The sequence below is a fragment of the Ovis aries genome, chromosome 3 (genome assembly GCF_016772045.2).
Source record: "Ovis aries strain OAR_USU_Benz2616 breed Rambouillet chromosome 3, ARS-UI_Ramb_v3.0, whole genome shotgun sequence".
In the NCBI taxonomy this organism is placed as follows: Eukaryota; Metazoa; Chordata; class Mammalia; order Artiodactyla; family Bovidae; genus Ovis; species Ovis aries.
This window is the reverse complement of record NC_056056.1, coordinates 30903765-30929453: the sequence shown is the minus strand read 5'-3', so window position 1 is coordinate 30929453 and position 25689 is coordinate 30903765. Positions and strand designations below refer to the sequence as shown.

General features: G+C 43.8%; 1 long non-coding RNA gene across 3 annotated transcripts in view; it reads left to right on the top strand.

Moving 5' to 3' along the window:
- The window catches only part of LOC106991039 (uncharacterized), a 481826-nt gene that overhangs the window by 235715 nt on the left and 220422 nt on the right, over positions 1–25689 (top strand). Inside the window, exons 1-2 of one of the 3 annotated variants that reach the window (XR_009599771.1) lie at positions 24905–25184; positions 25296–25329. The exons of the other annotated variants lie outside the window; for them this stretch is intronic. This is a non-coding gene — a long non-coding RNA (uncharacterized LOC106991039). Of the gene's footprint in view, positions 1–24904; positions 25185–25295; positions 25330–25689 lie in introns of those variants that run through there. 3 annotated transcript variants of the gene reach the window in all.

The following is a 25689-nucleotide window of genomic DNA, read 5'->3' as shown; positions in this document are numbered from 1 at the left end:
TCCCTTCTTTGCCAACAGAAATCTCTGTGGGGGGGGGGGTTGTCAAATCCTTCTGGGGATCTGGTGGTTCTAATTGTGGAAAAGAGCTAGCAGCACTTAGAACTCAAGGATGGAATTCCTATTTGCAACAGACACAATCCCGATTACATTTGTTTCTCATGCATGCATGCATCTAGACAGACCCTGCATATCCATGACTATACATCTACCCACGTATATCTCTTCCTGTGTTGGGATTGTTGTAGCATTGGTCATTCTTGCAGCCTGATCAACTCTGGGAAACTTCCAGGTTAGCTGCAGTTTTAATGGAATGCTTCCATTTCATTTCTGTTGTTCTTTTATATGTTGGAGTTTGATAGAAATTCCGAGCATTATTTACCAGGTCTCTGGCTTCCCAGGGTCTATTTAAATCTCTCCCATGCTTAGTTGCTCTTCAGAGGACATAGGGTCTCTATGGGCTGTAATGAGTGAGTTTGCTTCAGGACGCATCTATTCTTTGGTACCTGTTTCCTAAGATGCCTTGCTCAGGTTTGTGAAAAAACAAACAGAAAAACAAAACACCAGTCTTGATAGTATTGTTCTGTTGGTGCTGAACACTATTTTCTCACAGATACAGACTTCAGGCTTCACTGTACTTCATTTCTAGCCTTACCTTCTACCCTTTAAATCTCACTTCTAATCAGTCATTTGGCATAAACTCAATAGTTGGCTTGACTTGCCGGCTCGTTGTTAACAGTGACTAAGGCACCTTATAATGTCAGTTGCACCTGTTACAAATGTCTTAGCTCAGTTCATACTTGGATGATTTTGTATCTGTGGAGCGCCTGATGTTTGGGTGCTACAGGTCAGTGCCCAACAGCCAGTGTTGCACTGTGGTGTGTGGTGGGATTTGAGCACCATCTGTGTTCACCAGTGGAATTCAAGGCTGTTGTGCATGCATGGTTGATGGGTAGGGTGGGTCAAACAGAAGCCCTCTCTGGTTTATTGGCTACTTTTGGATGGCTGACTGCTTGAATGCTTTTTAACTTGTCTTCTTCCCTAGATTTGTTCATTTCTTTCTGTGGTCTCTGATTCTGGGAGTCATGCCCCGTCTTGGGACCTCTGAACACTTAGAGCTCCAAGCCCTTTTCTTCTCATGGTCAGAATAGAAAGTGGTAGTGAAGTGAGAACTGGGAGAGGAGTGCCTCTGAGTGTTCCCTGGGCTTTGGTCTGACTGTTGATCAAGCCGTGGGGTGCCCTTCTGATGGGAAGTTTCATGCTAAGTAGCCATAGATGTAGGAGAAGGCAATGGCACCCCACTCCAGTACTCTTGCCTGGAAAATCCCATGGACGGAGAAGCCTGGTGGGCTGCAGTCCATGGGGTCGCTAAGAGTTGGACACGACTGAGCGACTTCACTTTCACTTTTCACTTTCATGCATTGGAGAAGGAAATGGCAACCCACTCCAGTGTTCTTGCCTGGAGAATCCCAGGGACAGGGGAGCCTGGTGGGCTGCCGTCTATGGGATCGCACAGAGTCAGACATGACTGAAGCAACTTAGCAGCAGCAGCCATAGATGTATCTTCCTCACAATAGTTCCCTCTGAAACATCCCACAACACACTGTTTAGATTACTTCCTGCTCTAGCTAACAGGTTTAGTAAGACATATCCCAGATACAGTCTCCCAGTCTCTTTGTGACTCATTTTGGACTAATGTGGCCATAGTATCAAGGCTCATCATTTGTCCTGGCATCATGGATGTGTGTGTGTGTGTGTGTGTGTGTGTGTGTGTGTGTGGTCTGCAGTAATTACAGTGTATGCCACCTGCTATATCCCAGAAGCCTGCTGGGTAACATAAGAATATTTTTGCATTTGTGGGATGCTTTTCAAAACTGGCATTTATTTCAGCAGTTTCTCCTCCCTCTCTCAGGGTCAATGGGCACATCTGTGGAGACCACACACCTTGTCTCCTGGTGCTGGAGGCAATTAGTGAGGACACCTGGTTTCTTCCCATTCAGTACAGAGAGAGAGAGAGGCACAAGGGTTGTGGGCTCAGCAGAGAGCATCTGAAGCTCATGGCGATGTTTCAGCAAGTGTGCTGGGAGGACATATGCTTGGAGTTATTTTTCCAGGGTTGGGAATGGAGCCAGAAGTACTTTATTTCATTCATTCCTTTGTTTAACATGATTTAAGTTGCTAATGTGTGTCATTCCTGGTTTTGAGAGCTGTGGGGGTAGGGAAGACAGATTTTTATAAAACATCCCTGCTCTTAAGTCTGGGAACACACCCACACCTCAGAGTAAAATAATGACGTGAGAGAGGGACACACAACCCCAGATGCTCATTAGGCTGGGGGCAGGGGGCTGTAAGTCTGAAAAACTGACCCCCAGCTACTGCCAGGATAGAATCTCCAGCTCATGATAGAGTATTCATTCACAAGACTAACTGGTCTACCTGAGAGCTGAAATCTGCTCAAAAGAAAAGAGCTGCTCCTGGCTTATACTGAATGGAATGGAGAAAATGGGGGCCCATTTGTTTTGCATCAGTGTTACAAGATCCAGACATGCTTTGTCAAATGCCTTTTGAATGTTTTCCTATAGTTTCTGAGGGTCTGGCTCCAAAAGAGATGCATTTGCTGCAAATAAACATTTTTTTTTTTTCAGAAATAAAAGCAATAGATCTGTGTACTCTGTGTCCAATGACTCCACCTTTGGAGGGATTTGAAAGAGGCCCCAGCTCTACCCAGATTGCACCTGGCGGGGATACTAACAGGTGGGGAGGTGTCAGGAAGGAGAGACTTACTCAGAGGACTGAATTGAAATCTATTATTGATTCGTGAGGGCTTCCCTGGTGGCTCAGCCATGAAGAATCCGCCTGCAGTGCAGGAGCCACAGGAGATGTGTGTTCGATCACTGGGTTGGGGAGATCCCCTGGAGGAGGAGATGGCCACCCACTCTAGTATTCTTGCTTGGAGAATCCTATGGACAGGGGAACCTGGTGGGCTACAAGTCCATAGGGTCACAAACCTCCAGTTGGACACAACTGAAGTGACTCAGCACTCAGCGCCCATTGATTCAAAAAGACATGTTTGTCTGGTGTGAGAGGCAATGGTCTCTCACTGAACCTCAGCTCAGGTTGAGTCACACCAGGTGATCAGGAAAAAGTAACTTCAATTTGGGGCCTTTTCCACTGGCCCTCATGCTCCATCAGAGGGAGGAGGATATTTGAAAAATAGGAAAGAAAAGAGACCAATTGTATGGACTGTGGCTTTGATGGATCCAAGTGTCATAGAAGAGGAAGCGAAGAATCTCCCCTTCCCCAACTGGAGGTGGATCTCGAAGGGGTACCTGGTTTGTGATCTTTTATTCATGCTCATAATCTGTTTGGCTCTATCTTTGGGAAATTACTTCTATTCAGTACACTTAATTGCTTAAATTGCTGTGGGTTTTCTGCATTTTAAAAATCTGGGAAGAAATATGTGGAAGGATGACAGTAAAATATGTATCAGGTGAAAATAATTTTCACACATCCCCAAACCCAGGTTCATCCTTGTAAATACTGAATCTAGTGGCCCAGGAAATAGCTGAGAGGCTGTTAATTTTTTGCTTGCCCACGAACAGAAAATAAAAGAAATAATCACAGTGATGAATTTTTGAACACCTACAATACATCAGGCACTCAGGATTTGACATCAAATTCAGAAGACAAAGACGAACAAATCTGTGTTTCTGTTCCTGTCGACTCTGAGTCCAAGGGCCTAATCTCTGTGACCACTTACAGTGCTCATTGAAGCCCATCCAGCTAAGTTAGAAGAAAGTTCCAGAAAGATCTCCCCTCACCACCCCCCTTCCTGCCTTGAGGAGAATCCTGTAATACCTTTAATTTTTTATTTATGGCTGAAACAGAGAGGTTCTGAGGACCTCATTCCAGCAAGCCAGCAAAATTGGCACTGACCCTCAAACCTGAGAATGTTGGAGCTGCCTAATAGCAGAGAAGTGACTGCAACAGCTTCCAAGGAGGCCTTTGAATCTTGGCTCTGCTCCCTACTTGGGGCACTCGGCTGTTTCTAACTGTGCATCCAAGGGCATGTTCCCTTTTTTATTTACACTTGGCTTTCCTTGATCCTGCTGACCTCTTTGCAGACAACATCTGTATTGCTTGTTACAACAAATCAGAACAGTGACCTGCTCAGTCATTCACAAAGTTTTATCAGTTGCCTGTGGTAGATGCATCACTGCAGAAGGGGCTTAAAGCAAATGCTCTGAGCTCAGATGTCCAGCCTCCCTTAGCCTTGGCATCACCTGGAACAGGGGGTCCAAAAACCTGTAGACCACATACTCATAATTCTGTTCCCACCTAGTTGGTTGTTAATGAAGCCCCCTTGACCTTTGGAGAAGTTCTGCCTCTGAGGGGCATTTGGAAATGAATGAAGGGCCCCTGTTTGATCCAGTGACGTGGTCAAAAGGAGGAGCATGGATCCTGTACCTGAGTCATTGTTCTATGTGTCCCATTGTCCCATGTCCTAAGTGAATTGTAAATATTTCAATGAATGTTGATGTAGATGAAAAACCTTTTGATAATTTGTTGTGCCTAGATCTTAGCTGTTCTCCATATGACCCAATGTGCTGTGCATAACTCTGATCTGTACTGACTTTCCCAGGGATTCTCTATATCTCCTATGTAAAATTGAGAAAAGGTTGCACTTTATGATGTTCAAAAATTGACCAGGAACTATTCACATCCTTCCCATCATGGGAAAATCATTATCACCAATGGCAACGCCTCTCATGGTCTTAGAATTGCCCTAACACACCTGTAAGCAATCTGTGCCCCAGCTCTCTTATTCCCAGTGAGTCTATGTAAAGACGCAAGCATCTGGCCATTTCACTGTCTTCTAGTTAGTCATCCTCTTGAGCATTTACAGATTGAAAGAAGTGCTATTTTGTACATTCTTCCCTGTGTATTTTTCCACGACATTCTAGTTAGTGCGTTGTATGAGCGTTTGCCTTTGCATGTTTTTGGAGAAGGAAATGACAACCCAGTTTCTTGCCTGGAAAATTGCAAGGACAGAGGAGTCTAATGGGCTACAGTCCATGGGTGGCAAAGACAGACTCGACTGAGCAACTGAGCACTTTGCATGGTTTAAATTGCTGCTGCTTTTTTTCCCCTAAGAAAGCAATTCTATTGTAAAATGAAGTCAACGTGTACTTTGTTTTGCTCAGAACCTTTACCAGGAATTGCTCACCATTTTGAAAAACAAACTCACTGATAAGAACAGCGCTCAGAGAATATGTCATAAATAAAAACACTTGAATCAGCCTGTATTTTTAGGTGTCACCTTCATGATGATGATTGTTTCAGATCTGGGTATGAGCATCTCATGTCTTTATGTCTTCCAGTGCAGGCATGATCCCTTACATATTGAGTTATGTATTTTATTGTGGATTATTTACTTTAACCTCTCTGTTTACTTACAGTTCAGTTCAGTTCAGTTCAGTCGCTCAGTCGTGTCTGACTCTTTGCAACCCCATGAATTGCAGCACACCACGCCTCCCTGTCCATCACCAACTCCCGGAGTTTACTCAGACTCATGTCCATCAAGTCGGTGATGCCATCCAGACATCTCATCCTCTGTCATCCACTTTTCCTCCTCCCCCCAATCCCTCCCAACATCAGAGTATTTTCCAATGAGTCAACTCTTCGCATAAGGTGGCCAAAGTACTGGAGGTTCAGCTTTAGCATCATTCCTTCCAAAAGAACACCCAGGGCTGATCTCCTTTAGAATGGACTGGTTGGATCTCCTTGCAGTCCAAGTGACTCTCAAGAGTCCTACTTATGGTTAGGAGTATATATTTCTCTTGTTAAAAAAAAAATGATGCTATCTTTTTGAAGGTAGATTTAAAAATTCTTCTTATTAGCTTTAATGCAGTTTCACTGTGATATGTCTAGGTACAGACTTATTGGGTTGGCCATAAAGTTCATTCTTTGGGATTAGAATGAAAACTGACCTTTTCCAGTCCTGTGGCCACTGCTGAGTTTTCCAGATTTGCTAGTGTATTGAGTGCAGCACTTTAACAGCATCATCTTTTAGGATTTGAAATAGCTCAGCTAGAATTCCATGGCCTCCACTAGAGAAACTACTGAACAATTGCACTCGTTTCACATGATAGCAAAGTAATGCTCCAAATTCTCCAAGCAAGGGTTCAACAGTACATGAACCAAGAACTTCCAGATGTTAAAGCTGGATTTAGAAAAGGCAGAGGAACAAGAGACCATATTGCCAACATCCACTGGATCATAGAAAAAGCAAGAGAATTCCAGAAATACATCATCTTCTGCTACACTGACTATGCTAAAGCCTTTGACATGTGGATCACAACAAACTGGAAAATTCTTAAAGTGATAGGAATACCAGACCACCTCACCTGCCTCCTGAGAATCCTGTATGCAGGTCAAGAAACAACAGTTCAAACCAGACATGGAACAATAGACTGGTTCCAAATTGGGAAAGGAGTACGTCAAGGCTGTGTATTATCACCCTGCTTATTTAACTTATATGCAGAGTACATCATGCAAAATGCTAGGCTCGATGAAGCACAAACTGGAAGCAAGATTGAGGGGAGAAATATCAATAACCTCAGATATGCAGATGGCAGAAAGTGAAGAGGAACTAAAGAGCCCCTTGATGAAGGTGAAAGAGGAGAGTGAAAAAGCTGGCTTAAAACTCAACATTCAGAAAACTAAGATCATGGCATTTGGGCCCATCACTTCAGGGCAAATAGATGGGGAAACAATGGTAACAGTGACAGACTTTATTCTCTTATGCTCCAAAATCACTGCAGATAGTGACTGCAGCCCTGAAATTAAAAGACACTTGCTCCTTGAAGGGAGAAGGAAATGGCAACACCCACTCCAGTATTCTTGCTTGGAGAATCCCAGGGACAGAGGAGCCTGGTGGGCTGCCGTCTGTGGGGTTGCACAGAGTCGGACACAACTGATGTGACTTAGCAGCAGCAGCAGCAACTCCTTGGAAGAAATGCTATGACCAACCTAGACAGCATATTAAAAAACAGAGACATTACTTTGCCAACAAAGCTCCATATAGTCAAAGCCATGGTTTTTCCAGTTGTCATGTATGAATGTGAGAGTTTGAGCAAAAAGGAGGCTGAGCACCGAAGAATTGCTGCTTGTACGTGAGTTTGAACAGGCTCCAAGAGATGGTGAAGGACGGGGAGGCCTGACATGCTATAGTCTGTGGGGTCTCAAAGAGTTGGACACAGCTGGGGGACTGAACAACAACAAATAAATTTCATTTGGGTTTTTCCATAGAGGTGTTATGAAGAAACCCAAATGAGCATTTTGGCTAACCCAATATTTTTATTTTTCCCCTCCTGATTAAGTGGAGGGCAGGGAAACTTTATTCTCAAGATTTCTGTCTTTCTCTAATTCTGGAAAATTCTCAGCTTTCAAATATTGTTGCTGAGCCATTCCCTCCATCTTTTCTTCTGGAAGAATCTTTTAACCCATGTGTGTGCCTCTTACTTTTACTCTGTCTTTCCTAATGGATCTTCCCTACACCTTTTTCTCTCTGCACAGCTTTGAGATAACCTCTCAGCACCATCTTCTCCTTCAGTAACTTGCGTTCGTCTGTTTCAGGCTGGATTTTATCTCATTTATTACTTTAAAAATTCATTTATATCCATTATTGTAAATTTTCATTTTTAAAACTTCTCACCCATTCATTTTCACATCTTTTTCTTATTTCATTTTTGCCTTTTACTATAGATTTTGGCTCATTTAATGGGTATTCTTTCATTAATCCACCTAAACATAGTTATTGTCTTGCTTCAACAAAGGGGTATAGGTCATTTTTTTTTTTTTTTGGTCTCAATGGCTCCTTAAGTTTGTTTTCTTCTCTAGTATTATATTTCTTTACCTAGTTGGAATATTTTTTTCAAAAATTATTTATTTACTTTAATTGAAGGATAATCAGTTTACAATGTTGTGATGTTTTTTTGCCATATATAAATATGAATCGGCCATAGGTAGACATGTGTCTCCTCTATCTTGAAACCCCTCCCAACTCCGTCCCCAAGGTTTATAGCTTCCTTTTGAAAGGAGATCTTATTCATTCTTTGTTATTCTCTCTCTTTTCTCCTGCTAACGCTCACTCCTGTCTGAGTGGTTATGTGGTAACCATCCCCAAAGCCTAATCTTAGCCTGAACAGATCCTGTAAGGGTGATGCTTATTTCCAGCCCAGTTGTACAATCAGGGAAATTATTAGCCTTATTCCTAAGCTGGTGGCTGTCTTGCTTAGTTTCTGATCTTGCATGTGTATTACTATACCTCCTGTAGCATTTGGGAGGCAGTTCCCTTTCTCAAGTGATGAGGCTGTGTGTTGCAGGGCATGTGGGGGGCAGTCTACCCTTTAGCTTTAAATGTGAGTTTGCTTCTAGCTCTCTGTTGTCCCAGAGGCACTGAACTCCTGGTTACCATTGCCTTAGTCTGGGTGTGTGACTTCAGAACTGTTGTTTTGGAATTGCTGTTGTTTCTCATCCATGAAGACATTTACTTGTTTCTGAGCCCAGTGCTGTTTTTGTGTTGTTTTAAGTAGATCACTGCTGCATGTTTGACATTACCAGGGTTGTATTGTCAAGTGTGAACTTGCTGAGCTATTTTGATTGAAAGTTTCTTCCTTCCATTAAACAGAAGTCACATGCCAGTGGGATACTTCTGAACTTCTAGAAGCTGCTGGCGTATATTCTCAGGTCAGAGCTTCAGGAATGTTTGTCTTTACCCTCTCTGAATAGCAGAGTCCCATATGCATGACTAAGTCAGACCTTGCCTGTCTCTCCATGCAGGAGACTTTCCAAGGTGAGTTGATGCCTATGGATGCCTCTCAGTGCACTTCACACATGTAAAAATCTTCTCTGGTATATTTCCCTCTCTTGCTGGAGCACAAAGGGCACAATTGACACATGTAGTCTTAGTTTCAGAAGGAAACTCAGAGATGTCTAAATCCAGCCTCCCTTCCCCCATGGGCATACACATTAGTGATTCTTGGAAAGGCAATTGGATTTTTCAAAACCCACTGAATGGTTGCCCAAGGCAATCTTGATAGATCCTAAGAGCAATATGACCCTTGCTGACATCTGCACAGTTAGAAAGTTTTCTTACTATCAAGTCCAAATTGACCTCCTTGTAACTGACACCATAATGACACAAATGATACTTCTGACATGATAGCTGTTCAGACGTGGAAAGACATTCAGTTTTATGCTCTGAGTTTTCTCTTCTTGGGGCTGCTGCTGCTGCTAAGTCGCTTCAGTCATGTCCGACTCTGTGCAACCCCATAGACGGCAGCCCACCAGGCTCCCCCATCCCTGGGATTCTCCAGGCAAGAACACTGGAGTGGATTGCCATTTCCTTTTCCAATGCATGAAAGTGAAAAGCGAAAGTGAAGTCACTGAGTCGTGTCCAACTCTCAGTGACCCCATGGACTGCAGCCCACCAGGCTCCTCTGTCCATGGGATTTTCCAGGCAAGAGTACTAGAGTGGGGTGCCATTGCCTTCTCCACTTCTCGGGGCTAACTCCTCCTATTTCCTATAGCACTCTTGCCTGTAACACAGATATCTCATTATTCTATGGCCACCTATTGATAAGTGTGTGTTTTCTCGGCCATTTATTTGGACTAGAGTTCTTATGTAAAGGAACTGGCAACTCTATAATTTTCAAAAGATATAAGAGGAGGGTCTAGTTTGGTTTCTTGGTCCCCAGCTCCCCTCAGCTGTGAAAAGGATTCAGTTGGCTCTCATGGTCTAATTGGATGCTGTGATTACATTTACTTACAGCATGGGTAATGTAGCCCAGGCTTCCCCCAGGTCTGTGTCTGAATCCTAAGTTTCTGCCTTGGGATGTTAAACAATACAAGGCAGATCTGCTATCCTGCTTTTATCTCTTGTAGCCTGGGAATGGTTACTTGCAAACCACTTCTGCAGACAGGGTAATGGCGTATTGATTGCTGAACAGGTGGTAGGGGTGCAGCTTTTAGATATAAGTTTTAGATATAATTCCGTTTTCTGCCTTTCGGCTTGTTGCCGGAAGGTGTTTCATGCAATAATCTTAGTGTGGGATAATTCTGATTTCAGTGCTTGCAGTAGTTTTGAGTTTCATTTCCTCCTCCTCCCCCCTCCTTTTCCTCCTTCTCGTTCTTCTTCTTCTGCCTCTGGAACAGATTGACATGGTACATTGGGGCCATGTGAGAATTAGGTAAAGAAAAGCTGGTCTGAATTGTCAAACTGAGGCTCTGGAAAAAATAGATTCTCATTCAGCTGAACTAAGTGAGCCTGTGTACTGAATGTTTTAGGGAAATGATTTCCAAAGATTGCTTCATGGAATGCTGTAACTTTGTGGAATGCTCTGGGGATAAAGGGCTCCATGATCGTATATTTGAGCATGATATATATATATATATATATATATATATATATAATGTGCCTCCCTCTTGGGGAGAACTTTTCATCTGATGATGTGGCAGACTGTGAGACTTTCAGCAGTAAAGCAGTCTTTTCAACTTGCATTAATGTAACATTGACCATGCTTATTTGTTCATGGAACTGCATGTAAAGAAAACCATTCCCATTAACATCCTGGAGAACTGGCCTTCTGTTTGACATACAATAGGAAGTGCTTTCGCTAAGCAATGTGGCGTCCTCATGAATATGCTTCTTGCTTTCACTCACAAATGCACCAGATCCTATCATGTGCCTCTGCTGTCCAAGAGACATTTTCTTGCCTCTCATTGGGGAATTAATTTGAGAATTCATTCCACAGGGAATATCACCAACCCCATAGCAGTGTGGTCCCCGAGTGAGATGGCACTGATGTTTGTTTCAGGAGATGGGGAAGAACAGGAAGGAAAGATAGCATCAAGATTAGGTGAAGTTAATCATCATGCTGTATTAGAGAGGTTTTGAGTGAAAATTTATGAAAATAGCTAATGTGGGTCACTAGAAAAGAGCGTATGAGCCAGAGGAAGGCAGTTCGGCAAAGACAAGGTGAAAGGGATTCAGGACTAAAAGCATGTGGACAGCAAATATGCTCATGTCTTGGCTGATGCATGAGGGAGATTGCTGGCAGAGATGGAGAACTCAGAGGACAATTAATGAAGGGCACTCAGTCCAAACTGCAGAGTTTGAAGTAGACATGAGTGATGTTAGGGACGCCCATAAAGATCTGCAGGGAGGAAATAGGATGCAAATAATTTTCATGGACCAAGACCCCTTTGTCCGCTGTCAGATGTATTTGAGATGATTCCTGGCCTGAGTCCCTTGGGCTGTAAGGAGATCAAACTGGTCAATCCTAAAGGAAATCAACCCTGATTATTCACTGGAAGAACTGATGCTGAAGCTCCAATACTTTGGCCACCTGATGTGAAGAGCTGACTTATGGGAAAAGACTGGGAAATGCTGAGGCCAGGAGGAAAAGGGGGCAACAGAGGATGAGATGAATAGCATCACTGACTCAATGGACATGAATTGGAGCAAACTCCGGGAGCCAGTGAAAGATAGGGAAGCCTGGTGTGCTGCAGTCTGTGGAGTCGCAAAGAGCTGGACATGACTTGAACAACAACAACCTGGTCTGAGTGGAGGCTGCAGGGGCATGAAGGGGGTAGTCTGAGAGAGGAACTTGATGATTATGAGATGTAGATGGAAGAATCTGGTTCAGCTTGACTGCTAGGATTATGGTGACTGAGATCCAGGTGTTGCTGAAAGGTACACTTCTACTTGGGTCTCATAAAAATTGGTTTCCTCTCCCTCTTAGAAGCAACACTGTAGTTGTCAATGAAGTTCTTAGCTGGAAACTACCCAACAGCCATCCAGTCATTAGGAGATAAAAACTATTGATCATTATTTGTCTATTGCTCATTGGAACCAGCAGGCCTCCAGCTAATATCTTTATCTACTTCAGGCTGTCAGCCTATTGACTTTATTTATTTATTTATTTTTTAAAGAACCCAGTTGATGGGAGTGTGTGGTGAAGAAGAAATTATTTTTAACCAAATGATGAGAAATTTGATCATAAACCATCTGTAGAAGAACATGGAAAATTTGTGTTGATCCTTTCCCTGTCGCGTCAAGTATCAGGGGTTGGAAGGTCTGTCCTTTCTGTTTCTGTTATGATCCTTCACTTGAGAAAAACCTCAAACACAAAGGAAGTAAGAATAAAGAAGCAAGGTCCAGCAAGTAACCCAAAACTGCCCACATGATCTCCCTGACCTTTGTTTACTCATCTCGGCAAGAAGTTAGCTGGCATCGGACTTTCAACTTTACTTGCTTGACTCAGGCTGTGTGCTGGGCTCATTCTAAGCTTCTTCTCCTTGGGTCATGGATGGGGGACTCTCTCAGAGCAGTAAACTGGGGCACTTCTGAGTCTCTTCTCATTTGTATCTTCTCTTTCAGGGATCGTCATCCTTCATTCTCTGATGCACTGAGTCCTGAAAACTATTGCTTCATATATGTTGCTAGTTTTTCTTTGGTTTCAGGTGGGAGGATAAAGAGTCGGACACAACTTAGTAACCGAACATAACAGGAGGTAAATCTGGTTCCTCTTCCTCCATCTTGGGCAAAGCAGAAAATTCCACATTGTCATTTTAATGTGGATTCTGCAGGCTTCGTGTTGGATTCAAAGTGTAATCCTTTCAAGAGAGTCTCTGTTGTGGACTGGAGGAATGAAAACATCAAGGCTATGGGACATATACTACATATTTCTCTTCATAAAGATTCAGCCCATATACTAGAACCTCACAGATACTTGTATGTGATGGTGGAACCCACTCTCCAGAAAGAGAAGGTGATTTGCGCAATGGAGTTTTTGTTATATTGTATTTAGTCTCCATTCCACTTATATCTTTTTGTAAGTGAGACTAAGTGTAGGGCCATGGAATCCTCCATTTTATACTTATCAAATAAATAATGCTATACTAAAGGCAAAGAAATTGGAGAGAAGAAAGGACATCCCATGCTTAAAGAACCACATAGTCAATCTTAGACTCTGGAGGGTTCTCAAGAGTAGAAACCTGCCTCAAGGTGAGTAAAATCTATATCTTCTGCACTTTATAAACTCTGCCAACACTGACTGTTAAGTAACTTATCCAGGGTCATGTAAAAAGTAACCCTAGTTCTCTCCCTGTAATAGACACCTGCGTTTCCAACGATTCTTTCTGTAGTGTTCCTCTCTTGCTCTTCGCTGACTCTGGGGTGGTTTCCTACCCCTGCCCCCCACCCCCAGCTCCGCTAGTCTCCTCCCTAGCTGGTAGCATGTCATCTAAATCCTTTCAGCATATTATGCCTCTCTGCATGCTAAGCTGCTTCAGTTGTGTCTGACTCTTTGATGAGACCCTGTGGACTGTAGCCCCTTGGGCTCCTCTGTCCATGAGATTCTCCAGGCAAGAATACTGAATACTGGAGTGGGTTGCCATGCCCTCCTTCAGGGGATCGAACCCACATCTCCTGTGACTCCTGCAGTGCAGGCAGATTCCTTACCACTGAGCCGTTGGGGAAGCCTCTCTAGATGGAGGCAAAACATACTTCCCTCTGACGCTTCTCTTGGGAAGCTTTAATGCTACACAATTAACAGTTTCCCTGTCCCTTTTCTGTCCCCTTGTGGTCCTGGCCTCTGACGGTGGATGGATGGCTGTATCATCACACTCCCTCCACGTCATTTGTCACATCCTGGCACCGTGACAACAGCTTCTCTGTTTCTAGAAGGCCTGCAGCTAGAATGTCAGGCAGGGAAACTAAATAACTTTTCACCCTTAGGACGTACTTCCTTCTTCAGAGGCTGCAGGCCACTGAGAGCTGGTGTGAGGCCATTGAGCTGCTGAAGCATGGCGCATTTCTACTAGTCTGGAAACTGACTGTGAAGACTTTATTCTGACTGTGCCAGGTCCTAGAAAATTGCTTTGAAAAAATGACCAGGAAGCCTTGTGGACAATGGGATCTTTCTTCTTTTCTAAAGCAATGAGCTACAGTGCTCTGGCATCTTTCAGAGAGGTGGTGTCTGCTAATAGGGAATTATGTCTAACCAAGAGCAACTATAATTAACAGGGCAAAGAAAATAAATATTGAGGATAAAAATAACAATATTAAGAGCAAACTTTTTTTTATAGGGGTCACTGTAAGTCAGGGATGTTCTAAGTTCTTTAGATATATTAACTTCTTGAACAATCTTTTGAAATATATATTATTATTATCCCTGTGGTACTGCTGGGGGTTTCCCAGGTGGTGCTAGTGGAAAAGAACCCACCTGCCAATGAAGGATGTGTAAGAGACATGGGTTCAATCCCTGAGTAGGGAAGATCCCCTGGAGAAGGGCATGGCAACCCACTCCAGTATTCTTGTCTGGAGAATCCCATGGACAGAGGAACCTGAAGGGCTGTTGTCCATAGGGTTGCAAAGAGTCAGACATGACTAAGCAACTTAGCACATGCATACATGGTACTGGTGAGAGAAGTTAAGTAACTTACTGCAAATCACTGAGAGAGCCAGTTGTGGAGCTTGGAGTTAAACCCTAATATTCTGACTCAAGTCTGTGCTCTGAATCTCATTGATCTTCAGCCTCTGATTGTGAAATTCCTCTTCTTCATCAAATCACAACGTGGAGAGACATGAGACGAGCCGAGTGTGGAGATCAGCACACAATAAAGAGGAGAAATACCTTTGTCCCCAGAATGAAGTGGATGCTCAGTAGGTGGTACAGATTTGATCCGATGGAAATTTCTGTGGACTTCTCGCTCAGTCTCCTTTGATTTACATTCATTACATAACCAATTCTGAGAGCTGGTGAAACTGTGAGCAGAAGTAATATGGACCAAGGCGGTTAAATAATCGTGTGATTTCCTATGCTCCCTTTCCACCATCTGCTAGCTTGTGGACAAACTTGAAGGGCAATCTGAAACTCATGATAAGTGAGAAGCAAAAGGGATGAGCAACCTGGGGCCCTGAATCACTATGTGGAAGAGAGGAGAGTGGGTCAAAAGCACCACCAATCTCCACAGAACTTGAAGTGGGTTAGAGATAAACTTATACTGTGTGGTTAAGTTGTTGAGATTTCAGGGATCATTTGTTACTGCAGCAAAAATGAACCTCCCCTGATCAATACATAGGCTTGCCTGTCTCAGCTTGCCCTGTGGCCTTTTCTGCTCACTGGCTCTTTCCCTTGGGAAAAAAAAGACTGTTCAGGTTTTGAGAGATGTTGTCTGAGCAGATGGAAGGATCCATTTCTGCTGGGTGAAGTACAGTCTTTTTCCAGCCTCAGTATCCCCCTCCATAGGAGACAAACATACAAGGATAGGTGAGGGAAAGAATGTTAGTTTTTTACTGTAGAAGTTAAGGGAGGGATATTGTGTTTTCTCTAAGGTTCTTGAACCTCTCTAAGTCTGTGGTTTATAGTCACGTATGGAGATGTTACACAAAACTTTTTTGGTTGCTTGAAATTTCAGCTGATGCCCAAAGTCTGAGAAAAATATCTGCCAAGTGCACTCATATTTTAAACTGGTAGCCTAGCCCATATGTAAAGTACTTTAAAAGGAATTGACCCCATACTTCACTGTCAGCATTACCTCATCAGCCTCCTCCAGGGTATAAAGGTGGAAGGTAGGAGGCGAGGATTAAGGATCCCTCTGGGGAAAGTTGTCAACAGGTGGTGATGGGTTCCTCCCACACCCCAAGTCAGAAAGAGAAGTGCAATCTCTCTCTCTCATCAAGGGGGCTGCTCAGAAGCCTTACTTGTGTTCTCAGGCTTTTAGTGGACACAGAGGCTGGACTTTGTTGGTCAGCTTGCAGCAGAGAGGGAAGAAGCAGAACTGCCCTGGGAATAGCCTGGCCTTCTGGGCTGTAGCCAGGCTTGTAGAGTGGAGGATGCTCTGAGGAAGATAGTGGCTCAGGGTCCAGCTGCCCATGAGACCCTCTGGAGAGATGAGGGGTTGAGTGGGGGACTGCAAGGTGCCAGGGACTGAGGGAGGGCTGTGGGCCATAGGAAGCATTGTTTTGGCAAGAAATGCAAGATGGGGGTTCTTATAAAAGCGCCCCATAAAGAAAATAATTAATGTTGGATGACATTCCCTGGGTTCCAAGAGCACTAATGCTGGATTTTTTCTGCACCATTCTGGAGGGCTCTCCCCACTCAGCCCTGGGAAGCCACAAGTCAGAGCTTACGGAGTGACGAGGAGGGAGCAGAAGAACAGAACACAGGCTCTGCTTCAAGATCTCCTGGAGAAGATGATGGCACCCCACTCCAGTACTCTTGTCTGGAAAATCCCATGGACGGAGGAGCCTGGTAGGCTGCAGTCCATGGGGTTGCTAAGAGTAAAGACACAGTTGAGTGACTTCACTCTCTTTCTTTCTGCTTCTTCCCTCAGGCCTCCATGACTGTGATGGGCCTGACCACTGAAATCATAAATTAAAGGAGATTTTTACAGTTTTAATATTATACAACCCTGGACTTATATTTATTTATTGGAGTCTGGGCTTCTCCAGTGACTCAGCTGTTAAGAATGCACCTGCAGTACACGAGATGCAGGACACGTGGGTTCAATCCCTGGGTCAGGAAGATCCTCTGGAGGAGGAAATGGCAACCCACCCCAGTATTCTTGCCTGGGAAATTCCACGGACAGAGGAGCCTGGTGGGCTACAGTCCATGGGGTCTCAAAGAGTCGGACAGGACTGAGCAACTAAGCACTAACAATGATAATTGCTTTACAATCTTGTGTTAGTTTCTGCTGTACGTCAGTGTGAATCACTCATATGTATACACATTTCCCCTTGGGCCTCCCTCCTGTCCACCCCTTCCCCATCCCACCCGTTTAGGTCATCATAGAGGACTGAGCTGAGCTCCCTAGCACTGGGAGCTTTCTAATGTGATTTTTATTTGAAAGTTAACAAAAAACATTATGAAACTGTTGGATATTAATTTAGGAGCAGGGAGTCATGATCCCATAGCACAGGTTGAAAAGTGACCAAAAAATTCAATTCTTGTGGCTTGGGACCTATTGAGTCTGGTTCATTCAGTGAATCAATCACACGTGTATATTGTCTCACTTCCGAAAATATATCCATCCATCAAATTATCAATTTGATACCTACCTGTCTATCACCTGGTTGAGTGCATGTGATTGGTATATAACCTATTTGTACTCAGACATTATTTATGTGCTATTTCCTTTGTGTGTGTCTGTGTGTCAGTTGCTCAGTTGTGTCTGACTCTTTGTGGCCCCATGGACTGTAGCCCACCAGGCTTCTCTGTTCATGGAATTTTCCAGGCAAGAATAGTGGGGTGGTTTGCCATTGCCTACTCCAGGGGATCTTCCCAACCCAGGGATCGAACCCACACCTCCTGCATCTCCTGCAGTGGCAGGCAGATTCTTTCTTTACCACTGTACCATCTGGGAAGCGCTGCTATTTCCTGTGCAGAGCCTCACACGTGGGCACCGCCTTCTGGGGACTAGTTCCTTGGAGCGTCTGGTGTTTTCTGCTGCTGCTCTCAGATTTGGAGACTCTAGCCCCCAAGATCCAGGGGACACCCTTGTGATGTCTCTGGATGTCTGGAGAAGGAGAGCATGGTGTACACAGACAGTCAGAATTGTTCAGCGGTTGCTCCTGTACTTTTAGGACCCTTCCTGACCCTCATCACCACTCTCTCCCACTCAGGACCCTACTGTCTCTGTGCAGCAAGGTCGCCTCTCCACGACTCCTCTCCTACATTTTGCATTTACATATTTCTAAGACCTTTCTCAAGTTTGTCACTGCCCTTAGTATCCTCTCTTCTCCATCGTCCAGGACTTGACCTTCTTCCAAGTCATATCAGATCCTGTCTTTCTGAACTCCCCACTCCTAGCAAGTCTTTCCCACCGTCTTGTATGAGAGTTAATTCTGTCCTTAGTCTTACTGTGCGTGGTTTATGTCTCTGTGGTCATAGTTCCTAGAGCATGTCATTAATGATAGTTTTGTCTCTCTTACTTATCTATGAGTTCTCAGAGACATGGCTCCCCTCATTTCTATATCTTTGCTAGAACCATATGGGTGCTCACTAAATATCTGTTAAGTGGAATTAAATTGCAGATGTTCACTTGTGAGGGAATTGTAAATAAAGAATGTGTGATCTAGCAAGTCAAAAATGTATTTTAAAGAAAGGTTGAGCTTAGGCCCTAGCAGATGTTAAATTCTACTGAAATATTTAGTGACCAGTGTGGATCCATAGAAAATCCAAGTGTTCATTTCTCTTAATTCACCACTAAGACTGTGTGAACCTAGAGGGGTAGGTGTGTGCATCCTGATTAGAAAAGAATGGGAAAGTTGGTGATCTGGTTAATATCCTCCGTAACCACTCTTTTGCCACGTGAAGAAAAAAATGAACTGATTGGAGGACATGAACAGATTAGAGGCCCAGGTGAGGAAAGTGGGCCTGGTGTTATATAACCCTAGGTCAAAGAGGGCCCCTAATATTATTCCCTGGTGGCTCAGATGGTAAAGAATCTGCCTGCAATGTGGGAGACCTGGGTTTGATCCCTGGGTTGGGAAGATCCCCTGGAGAAGGGCATGACAGCCAGTATTCTTGCCTGGAGGATCCCCATGGACAGAAGAACCTGGTAGGCTACAGTCCATGGGGTCACAAAGAGTCAGACACCTCTGGGCAACTAAGCATACATACATACAATATTATTTCAAAGGAGAGAGTCATGAATTCTCCCAAGTCCTGGGGCTGTGAGAACTCAAACACACAAATATGGTAGCTCAGTAATGAGTCAGGGAATGGCTTTGAGCAAAGCAGTATTTCGAGTGACCTACTTATCAAGGGGGGCTTCCCTGGTGGTTCAGTGGTAAAGAATCCACCTACAATGCAGGAGACATGGGGTCTGGAAGATCCCCTGGAGGAGGGCATGGCAACCCACTCTATGGCAACCCACTCTAGTGTTCTTACCTGGAAAATCCCATCAACAGAGGAGCCTGGCAGGCTAAGGTCTGTGGGGTCACAAAGATTTGGACATGACTGAAGCCACTGAGCACACACACTTGTAAAGGAGCCTGGTGAGCAAGAGTCCATGGGGTTGCAGAGAGTTGGACATGACTGCACAGTTGCTCAGTCATGTCCGACTCTTTATGACTGCATGGACTGTAGCCCGCCAGGCTCTGCTGTCCATGGAATTGTCTAGGCAAGAATCCTGGAGCAGGTTGCCATTTCCTAGTCCAGAGGATCTTCCCCACCCAGAGATCGAACCTGCTTACCTTGTCTCCTGTATCAGCAGGCAGATTCTTTACCACTATCGCCACCTGGGAAGCCCTATCAAGGACAGTATTTCCCCTTTACTTCCCTGGTGGCTCAGGCGGTAAAGCGTCTGTCTACAATGAGGGAGACCTGGGTTCAATCCCTGGGTCGGGAAGATTCCCCTGGAGAAGGAAATGGCAATCCATTCCAGTACTATTGCCTGGAAAATCCCATGGACAGAGGAGCCTGGTAGGCTACAGTCCATGGGGTCGCAAAGAGTCGGACACGACTGAGCAACTTCGCTCAGAGAGTAGGCAGCCTAAGCGAATCTCCCATTAAATATGAAAGGGGTAATAGGTACAAAGACAACAGCATCCATAGCTGCTTTTGTACCCAGTTGTGCTTGGCACCATGCTTGGGGGTGGGTAGGGCTTTGAAGGCAGAGTAGCTGGCAATCTGCCAGGGTACATGGCTTTAGCTTTAACAGGGTCAGGCTCTGCTGTTTTGCTTGCTAGCTGCTCCTGATCATTTTTTCTCTTCTGCCTTTTATTTTTCCCCCAGACCTTTTGGTACCCAATGATTTTTGATTAATTTATTTACCATCGTTGGGTGATTGATGCTGTTTGGTGCTGGTACTTTGTAACTTTCCAATTCTTCTAGTTGTCAATGTGACAGCCCCCTGATGATTAATTAGACCTGTCCCTTGCTCTTTTCATTCTCCCTGTGCGCCAAGGCTCCTGGTTTTCAGCAAATATAAATATTTCTAAATGCAGATTTAATGATTGAGAACACCCAACAAAATCCAGAAAGATCTATGACACTTTCACTCTCCTTTACTTTCCCACCGAAATGTAATGCATTGTGCTTTTTCTCTCCCTGCTTTACTTCAGATTTTGAGAATCCACTTGGCTTTTGGAATCTCCTAAGCTATGGTTTTTCCAGTGGTCATGTATGGATGTGAGAGTTGTACTGTGAAGAACGCTGAGCGCCAAAGAATTGATGCTTTTGAATTGTGGTGCTGGAGAAGACTCTTGTGAGTCCCTTGGACTGCAAGGAGATCCAACCAGTCCATTTTAAAGGATATCAGCCCTGGGTGTTCTTTGGAAGGAATGATGCTAAAGCTGAAACTCCAGTACTTTGGCTAGCTTATGTGAAGACTAGACTCATTGGAAAAGACTCTGATGCTGGGAGGGATTGAGGGCAGGAGGAGAAGGGGACAACAGAGGATGAGATGGCTGGATGGCATCACTGACTCGATGGACATGAGTTTGGGTGAACTCCGGGAGTTGGTGATGGACAGGGAGGCCTGGCATGCATGGGGTTGCAAAGAGTCGGACACGACTGAGCGACTGAACTGAAACGGACTGAAGCTGTTTTCCTGTTCTTCTGGCATCTCCATCTATGTATGGTTCCAGTCTCACTTTTTCATCTTTTGTTGTCTGCTTGGTTTATGTGAACTCGATTTCCTCTACATAATGTGTAAGTTTGGGATGGTAGTGAGAAGAGGAATTGGTGTTTATTATGTCCTTTTTATTTTTTTTGTACAATGATAGGTGCTTTTCTTATAAAACATTTGTCAAGCACTTACTATGTGCCAGAAACCCCTCCTAGGACATCCATGCAAGGTAGTCATCTTTATCTCTATTTTACAGACGAGAAGTTGAGGCTTTGGGAGAATAATGAATATGTGTTAAGTCATACAGCTAGGAAATGGCAGAACAGGGATTTGAAGCCAACCTTTCTGACTGTGTCAACCTGTGTGATTTTCCGTGACATTATCCTGAAGGAGATCAAGGATGGATGAAGGAACTCCTAGAGCCTCAGAATCCAGATGGGATCATAAACTTTCTACAGGTGGTTCTCAAAACTTAGATAATTAGATCCATGCTTGATGAACTACCTAAAAGTCACTTTGGATGCTTATTTAAATTCCTGGTGCTTCCCACAGTTGTTAAAGATGTCTGGATGGGCCTAAAGCTGTGTTTAAACACTTTAAACATTTAAACTTTAAACATTTTAAACACTGACTCAGTCAGTTCAGTTCAGTTGCTCAATAATGTCAGACTGTTTGTGACCCCATGGACTGCAGCAGGCCAGGCTTCCCTGTCCATCACCTACTCCTGAAGCTTGCTCAAACTCATGTCCATCAAGTTGGTGATGCCATCCAACCATCTCATCCTCTGTTGTCCCCTTCTCCTCCTGCCTTCAATCTTTCTCAGCATCAGGGCCTTTTCCAATGAGTGAGTTTTCGCGTCAGGTGGCCAAAGGATTCGAGTTTCAGCTTCAGCATCTGTCCTTCCAATGAATATTCAGGACTGATTTCCTTCAAGGAAGACTGGTTTGATCTCCTTGCAGTCCAAGGGACTCTCAAGAGTCTTCTCCAACACCACAGTTTAAAAGCATCAATTCTTCAGCACTCAGCTTTCTTTATAGTCCAACTCTCACATCCATACATGACTACTGGAAAACCATAGCCTTGACTAGATGGACCTTTGTTGGCAAAGTAATGTCTCTGCTTTTTAATATGTTGTTTAGGTTGGTCATGACTTTTCTTCCAAGGAGCAAGCATCTTTTAATTTCATGGCTTCAATCACCATCTGCAGTGATTTTGGAGCCCCCAAAATAAAAGTCTGTCACTATTTCCATTGTTTCTCCATCTATTTGCCATGAAATGACGGGACCAGATGTCATGATCTTAGTTTTCTGAATGTTGAGTTTTAAGCCAACTTTTTCACTCTCCTCTTTCATTTTCATCAAGAGGCTCTTTAGTTCTTCTCTCTGTGCCATAAGGGTGGTGTCATCTGCATATCTGAGGTTATTGATATTTCTCCTGGCAATCTGCCTACATTGTTCTAATTCCCAGCCAGGTTAATGAACCAGTGCCTTCAGCCAGCTTCTACCTAGTGCAGGACTTTTCGTGACATCATTGAGAGATGACTGTCCAGCCTCTTCATCCACGTAGCAGCTTCCACGAGTGAACAGCCCTTGATACTGTGGGAAAATTCTTCCCTGCATGGATCTGTCATCCATTCCTTTGTCACCACCATCTGTGATCCTTACGATATAAATGATAGGCGGTGCTTATTAAGTGCTCAGTGCATGCCTGAGACTTGCTAAATGCTTTAGATCTATCTTGCCACTCAAGTGTCACCACCACTCTCTGAGGCTGGCGTTATTATTATTCTTCCCACAGAAGAGGTGAAGTCATTCTGGGGATACAAACAATATGTTGATTTTATACCTTCTATATCGTCTCTCCTGATATTTGCAGATAACACCTTTCCCAATCCATCTGCGTTTTCATAATGGAATATGATGAAAAATTCAACTGGGTACTGACATTTTCCAAGGCAAGGTGCTAACAAGGCAAAGATGAAGATGGTCCCTCTCCTTAAGGTTCTGTCATTTAGTGGAGGAGACCCATGTGCATTTAGACTAGAATGTAGTTTTGTGTGTGAATTTTGCCTCTTTCAGTGGAATGAGTGTTCTTGGGGGCAGAGACTGTACATTCTCCAGTTTTCTTTTGAACAGTCAAAGGGATGCATTGTGATGGGGAATCAGTAAGACACATTGTTATGAATTGATTGAGACTCTTTTTTGGTCTCCATGTTGCCCTGGGTGAGTCGAGTGGTTGGGTAGAGAGAAAGGTAGGAGGCTCTCCTGGATTCCTAGAGTATATATCTTTGAGATGCTTCATGAATTTCTTGGGAGTCCACATATCTGAGATGTGGAGAATGTCTCCCTGGGAGACAGTAGTTGTGATGGTTAATCTTTCGACTTACTGGGCTAAGGGATTGCCCAGATAACTAGTGAAATGTTATTTCTGAGTCTTATCTGTGAGGATGTTTGCAGAAGAGATTAGCATTTGAATCAGCTGACTGAGTGAAGAAGACCCTCCCTTACCATTGCATCCATTCAGTGCACTGGGGGTGTGAATGGGAAAAAAAGGTGGAACATGGGCATTTCGCTGTTTCATCTTCAGCTGGGACATCTGTCTTCTCTTACTTTCAGATATCAGAGCTCCTGGTTCTCTGGCCTTCGGATTCTGAGAGTTACACCAGTGGCCCCTCTTCCATTTCCATTGCCCCTCCCCCCTTTCAGACCATTGAACTTGAATTATTTCACTGGGTTTCTTGGTTCTCCAGCATGCAGACAGCCCATGATGGCATATCTCAGTTTCCACAGTCACATCAACCAATTCCCATAAAACTCCTCTTATAGATCCATATGTATCCTATTGGGTCTATTTCTCTTGAGAGCTTGAACACAATAGTTGCCTACAGTGTCCTAACCCAGTAGACAAAAATGCAGGATTTATAGCCAAGAACGTGCAGACATCCTGTTTACCTGATTGACTTTCTCCGCGATCTTAGATCTATCCTTACTGCATGCCTTAACTTCTTTCCCGTCTGCCAAATGGGAATACCAAATCCTTATTAGTTCTTAAGAGTATGTAGAAGGAAAGTATTGAATACTAGTTATTATTAATGTACTACAAACTTCTTGGTGACAGTAGCTGCATAAATATAGATCTTGCTTGTTTTAAGCAAGTGATGCTAAACAAAACCAAGAAATATTAAATTATGAATTACAGAAGAGATAAATTATGGAGGTAGTTATTATTTAAATTGCAGAAATATTTCTCATTTTCAGCCCAGGGTTCCTTTACAAAGCAATCTGTCTTGTGCTTTTAAAGAAGTAATTCAATTTACAAAAATTTGATTTGCATGCAACTTTTTAGAAACATTTATCATGTAAAGTGAGACATCATCTGACTAAATTAGAGAATTTACCAATATGTTTTGGCTTAGGATGAATATCACTTCCTCCAAGGTTGTGAATATTGGCAAATTGAATATCGCGTCTCCCCTTCTCAGGCAGAGACTATCCAAGTCCGGTTTTGAAGCATCTGGTCTGAGAATTAGTAGTCATGGTGGGAATACTTGTATTTATGCTCTAGCTTTGTCAATAAATTACTCATATCTCAGGGAGGAGAACCTCACGAGGTCTCAGTTTTCTCATCTGGAAAATGAGATGGTTAGAGTTGATGGTCCCTACTAGCTTCAGGGTTCATTGATAGCGTTCATTGCCAAAAGAACTGATCTGAAATCACAGAGAACAAGAGCTGGCATACTGTCAATGAGTAATAAATACTTAATCAATGGATAAATAAAGTTTTGATCTTCAGTTCTTTCTGAGCTGATCCTGAAAATTCCAAAGTTTAAGATAAAATCAGTTCAGAAAACCCTATTCCTTAACCTTCACTGACTTGACTTCTCCTTCGAGGCTTTCTGCATCTTTAAGCCTGGTGAGAGAAAGATATCAGCTCTGTGGAAGCACTGGGATTCACATTTCAAGTTATGAGATGGCAGTCGATGGCTGCAAGTACATAGAGACACAGAGATGCAGCAGTCCCCTCTTCTCGCCTTTTGCAGTTTCCCCACACAGCCTGGCACCTGCGTTGGCATTTGCTGTCTGAGTCTGGCTACTGACCAGAGTCCCACCCTCACAGAGACCTCAGGTATCTGGGCCTCCCTCCCCGGCTGTGAATCATCAGAGGTGCTGAGTCTTCTCCCGCTTTGAGTTACTGGCAGAGGTGTTGTTTCTTCCTATAAGAGGAGGGAGAGAGTTGCTAAGGAACACATTAACACGCTGACGACGCAACAATCTCTGAGAGCTTGGGCCTCCAACGTTTGACTCTAATCAGGAAATCATTTTTAGAAGGATTTGTCGGTGTAAGAAAACAAGCTCCCGAACTAAATTAGGATCTGGATTATTTTTTCCTCCTCTCCCAATCTGCCTCACACGGCAGATTGGTGAGCCCTCGCGGTTCTGCGCATGGCGAATTTGTTTCTGTTGCGCATTTTAATTCAGAGCTCCGGAAGGTGAAGGTGTCTGTGTTTCTAAGGACTGCCGTTTTTTGGAGCAGCTCCCTTGGAGGTGTGGGGCTCGCCTCTCCTTGCCTCAAACCAGTTGGCTTTCTTGGCAAGGCGGCCCAGGTTTCAGGATTCTTTAATCTGATTGTCTTTTTCTTTTTTTTCCCCCTGCCAGTAATGAATGCACTGCGTGTCTCTGGGAAATTAAGGTAATCCATTATACTGTTGTCTTCCTATCTCTGCAGCACGGATAATAGTATTTAACCCACCTTTGCAATATACTGAGTGGCCTGTCAGGGTCTCTTCTTTAGAAGGACAACTTGAAAACATTTTAATAAATGCTCCTTAACTATATGCTTTAAAAATACATGGGGCCAAATGGCAAACAACTCAGTAATAACTAGTTCAGCAATGCAGACTGGCCATTCATCACTCTCTCTGCAATTTCCTCTCTTCTCCTCTTTCTCTTTCCACATCCTTCCATTTCTCCAGGGACACCTTGTTTCTCTTTGGGGTTAGAATCTGGGGAGAACCTAGAGGTTTGGTATTTATGGTCCCTGCTGCCTGTG